The sequence below is a fragment of the Apium graveolens genome, chromosome 10, assembly GCF_009905375.1.
Source record: "Apium graveolens cultivar Ventura chromosome 10, ASM990537v1, whole genome shotgun sequence".
In the NCBI taxonomy this organism is placed as follows: Eukaryota; Viridiplantae; Streptophyta; class Magnoliopsida; order Apiales; family Apiaceae; genus Apium; species Apium graveolens.
In genome coordinates this window covers 173,553,803-173,559,489 of record NC_133656.1, presented here as the reverse complement: position 1 = coordinate 173,559,489, position 5,687 = coordinate 173,553,803, and positions in this window count along the sequence as shown.

Sequence of the window (5,687 nt, the reverse complement as noted above, 5' to 3'; positions counted from 1 at the left end):
TCAGTTATCGGGGAAATAAGAGATATATTGAAAATAAAGGGACAAGCAATTTTGGCTACGAGAGGGTGACAAAAATAGTCCTTTTTTCATAGTTATGCATCAACTCGGCGAAGGAACAACAGAGTGGAGAAAATTAAAGATGACGGTGGTGAGTAAAAAGAAACACTAGAAGAGATACATAAGGTTATTGAGGATTACTTCGTTAGATTATTTACGGTTTTGAATCTTAATGGAAAATTATTAGAAGAAGGAGAGGTGGTTAATCAAATATCACATGGGGATAATGAGAGTTTGTTAGCAGAGGTGACGAGGGAGGAAGTTAAGCATGCAGTTTTTGCTATGTATACGGATAAAGTACCAGGACCAGATGGACTTAACCCAACATCTTTTCAAACTTTTTAGTCGACAGTGGAGGGTGATGTTGTTAGTTTATATTGCAATTTCATGAGTACATGATTCTTACCTCAAGGAGTTAACGAGGCGCTGGTTTGTAAGTTTCCGCAAATAATGGGGGACTTAAGACCAATTTCACTATGTAATGTGCTACTTATAATTCTTTCTAAAGTAATGACGAACAGATTGAAACTTTGTTTGCCCACTATTATATCTGACAAATAAAGTGCTTTCATCGAAAGCCGATTGCTTACAGATAATGCGTTGATAACTTTTGAAATCAATCATTACTTCAAAAGACGCATTCAAGGTATTAAGGGAATGGCAGGACTGAAATTGGATGTTACAAAAGCATATGATCATCTAGAATGAACTTTTATTCGAAGTATGACGGAGAAGTTTGGGTTTCATCAAGATTGGATTCAACGAGTCATGACGTTCCTTACTTCGATTTCTTACAGATTTGCGCAATTTGGGGAGCAGTTAGGATGTGTGGTACCCGGTCGTGGTGTTAGACAAGGAGATTCGAATTCTACATACATTTATGTTATGTGCGTAGAAGGCTTAAGTGCTATGACCCGGGGAAATGAACAAGTTAAATTATTACATGGGTGTCGTATTACAAAGGGGGCGCCAGTGATCTCACACTTACTTTTTACAGATGATTGCTACTTGCTTTTTAGAGCAACAGGTCTTGAGACGAATGTAATGAAAACGTATTTTGGGAAGGTATGCGGAGGTGTCTGGGAAGATAATCAACTTTACTAAGTCTGCGATAGTTTTTTCACGAATTCAAAATATGGGGATCGAGCTGAGGTGTGTGAGCAACTGCAAGTACTAGAAGGTAATTAACATGTAAGTATTTGGGTATGCTAATGCACATTGATAGAAATAAAAACTCGGTATTTGCTTTTTTGATGGATCGAGTGGAACAAAAGTTACAAGCTTGCAAAACATATCGAAATATGGAAAAGTAACCTAGCTTAAGACAACAGCTCAATCGGTGCCAAATTTCGGGATAAATTTATTATTTCTTCCGTTGGATGTGTGTGAGTCAATAGAGAAGAAAATGAATGCATATTGGTGGGATAATGGGAGAAATCACGGAGGAATTAAATGGATATCATGGGATCATGTATGTGAAGCCAAGGAAGGAGGTGGACTGAGATTCAGGAAGTTACGAGATTTTAATATAGCAATGCTTGCAAAACAGGCTTGGAGACTGATGAACAATCCTAACCTATTGGTCACAAAGATCATAAAAGCCCGATACTATGCTGATTGTGAGTTTATCAATGCTACATTGGAAGATAACCCCGGTTATATGTAGAGGAGCATATTAACAGCACATGAGGTGGTTAAACAAAGTGGAAGAAGGAGGACTGAGGATTGATATACATAATGTTTGTTCATGGTGTCATGCTTATATTGAAAAAACGATACATACGTTATTCACTTGTTCTTTTTCTCAGAACTTGTGACAGAGTGTGGAACTTCAAGATTTGATGCCGGTTAGTAGAGAAACAACAACCATACAACTCTTGAAGCAAGCATTTAATACAAGGACGACTAATCAATGTATCCAGATAACTTTATTTTGTTGGGGTTATGGGTTCGACGCAACACATGGGTGTGGGATAGAAGAAGTATGTCAGCTTTTGGGGTTAAGGCTATGGTGAATAATTTGCTTTAGGACTGTACGCATGCTCAAATTGAGTCAACTAGGGGTGAGCAGAAAACCGCACAAACCGCAAAAACCGCCCGCACCGCACCAATCCGCACCGCAAAATGCGGTTTTTAATTTTCGTGGTGCGGTTGCGGTTTGAATTTTTAATAAACCGCGCGGTGCGGTGCGGGTTGTGGTTTTAAATTTCTGAAATGCGGTTCAAACCGCACCGCACCGCAATATTTAATATGTTATATATATAATATACTTATATTCCTGTCGGATCATCCCACTGCCCAATACTTAATTAGGTTATTGTTTGCTCTTCAGTTGGCCGCACAAGCACTTTCCACAAGTACCAAGATTACATTACATTCTACCGTTTCTTACGTGATTAGAATAGTTAGCCTTGAACTCAATCAATGATCATTATTTATAAATTTATTTTTTCAAACTTAATAATAATTCATGATCAAATTTTGGAGCTGCTATTTATGTCTTTTGCTTTGCACTTTTAAGTTTTTTTTTGTTTTGTAATTGAATTTCTAAAAAAGTTTAACTTGCCGGTGTGTAATTTCTAACTTGTATTATTGAAGAATATTGGCGAATTTGTGTTATATTATTCGTAAATTTGATTAAATTTAAGTTTTGTATTTATTTAAATCTTAGAACTTTTAAAGTGTAAACCGTAGTGAACCGCACCAAACCGCACCGCATTTTCGTGGTGTGGTTTATGCGGTTTTTAAGGGTACGCGGTGCGGGTGCGGTTTGGAAATTTGATCAAACCGCACGTGCGGTTTGGTTTGCGGTTTGAGGAAAGAACCGCACCGCCCGCACCGCGCTCACCCCTAGAGTCAACGATCAACACAACAAATGTGCAGTCGAGAAAATGATGTAAACCCCTTCAGGGTTGGGTTAAAATAAATGTGGACGTTGCTTATCAATCTGATGCTACTTATGTAGGGATAAGTTGCATTATTCGGGGTGACCGGGGGCAATTTATTCGAGTAAGAGTTAGGAGGATTCGAGGTAGTATATCAGCTAGAGAAACAGAAATATTAAGCTTCAAATAGGCACTAACATGGATGAAAAGCTGGAGGACAAGCAAATGTATTTTTGAATTGGATGCAAAATTGGCAGTAGATGTTGTTCATGGACCTATGAAAAATTTCAACTTTCATATCATTATAGATGAATGTCGTGAGATTCTTTAACATGTTGAGGGAGTGTTAGTCGTGTTTGATCACAGGTCTGCGAATAAAGTCGCCCATGCCTTAGTGCTTATTCTATGTCAGACAATATGAAGTGGTGTAGTACGGCTCCGAATTTGATTTGTAACATTGCTGGTGATTATTAATAAATGCAAGTACGACTTTTTCAAAGAAAAAAAGAAGATTATTTCCAAGTGAAATAGTTATATTCATTAATATAAAATAGATATGATCTAAAATTTGTTGAATCTACACGATATTTTAGTTATAATGAATATCTAAAATTTAAAAATGGTGTCTAATTCATTTATTTTAAAGTAATGATGAATATATTTAATAATAAAATATGTATTAATTTTGGGGAAAAATGACGCGAAGGTATTTTACTAATGGGTTGATGATCAACAAATATAGAAGAACAAACTCCACTTATCTAAAAATATTATAATTAATAGGAATGTTATATAAATGAGATAATTTTGATGCCACGCAAATATGATAGGTAAGGGATGTTGATGAAGATGCTTTAAATAGTTACAAAATTACAATTGAATTAAAAATAACGAACTCCTAACATTCAAACAAATCTCATAAATTAAAATATTTCATGTAAAATTATCAACTTCAAGTCAAGTATCTGAAATTTTTTAATATCCAATTTAAGACCCTGCTATATTTTTACAAAATAGAGTATGTTTAATCTACACTTCCTTAGTAGTTACTTTTTTTTGACAAATTCCTAAATAGGAGTGCTTAAAATAAATTACTTACAACCGAAGCTGTGTGCCTCAGTCAGAGCATGTGTCCTTTTTTTTTTTGCTAATTCAGTCAGTGCATGTGTCATGTTACGATGATACGAATATAACATGTGTGGAAGTCATTGGCGTTGGATTCATAAATGGCAGAATACCTACTGCCACAATGTATTTGCACATACGAGCAGTCAAATGAACAGGATGTGGCAATTTCAACATACCAAAATAACGAAGTTAAGTTGTACAAATCTATATCATCATGATAAAATTCATGCAGTTTTTCTTCTTGGTTTATCTGTTTACTTGGAACTAATTCAAAAACAGAATACGGAAGAGTTATTTCTACCCCTAGGAATTGATTTAGTTACGAGGTATGACTTAAGAAATACCTGTTCAACAAATATATACAGATGACCAAGTTTCTAATTCAGATTTACAAATATATCTACTTCTAACGCATATGTTTTATATACTTGAAGTGTTCTATGCTCTAAACTACATTCGAGTACTATTTACTGCACACGCCAAAAATAATACAAACTTTAACCATGTTTATGAGTTTTTAAAAATAAAGCCAAAAAGTGAAGGATAAATAAGATAATTTTAATATCTTATAATTCTGCTTTCAGGATTTCAAATTAAACGAAAGCACTAAATTTGACACATTTTCATTTCACAAAAGAGGTTTCAGTATTTTATCTCCTTACTTATCTCAAAAAATTGAGGAGCAAGGCTTTATAAATAATGTATTCAGCGAAAAATAATATCCAGCACAATTTGTTTTTCTATAAACAATGTCTTGATACGAAAAGAAAAATTAGGATTGCAGTCAATCAAATAGTTAAACCGCATTTCTGATAAGTATAATTTTTTATTGTTCTAAAAAGAAACAAGTAATATTAAAGCACAAGACTGGCGGTTAATCTTTAATTTGCATATAAAAAATTGGACATATAGTGAACCAATGTAACTAATAGGTTAATCCAGTGAATAAAAGTAACTGCTTAGAGCATCTGCAATGTTAATATCTAAAATTGTTCGCTAAAATATAATTAGCTAAAATTTTATTGAATCTGTAACTATTTTTCTCCAATGACATTAACTATAATCATTAGCTATATTCATAATATTATTCTTTTTATTAATTTTAAATATATAAATAAAAAAGTTTAATTTTTTTTTGAAAAGAAGTTTAATTAATTATGTTTAATATTAGTGGAAATAATAAAATATATTTAATAAAAGATATTTATTATAATATTATAACGTTTTTATATTTATATCAATATTTTAAAGTAAACATTATAAAATAAAAATGAGTAATTATTATGAATATTACTTACATATAAAATAATATATATGACTAAAACATATATTAATATATTAGAAGTTTTATATATTTAGTTAACAATAAAATAAATTTATCACATTTAATATTACATAACATTTTTATTATAAATAAAAATACAAGCAGTACATCTATAAATCTATACATATAATAATTATGAAGATATATATACATCATTTTCATATTATAATATTATAGATTTAAATCTTATAATGTTATAAAAAATATAAATAATAAAATTTAGAATAAAATTTAGACTAGATTAAGGTTAATATAGGCAGGAGATGAAAATCAACAAATGTGGGGTGCTGTTA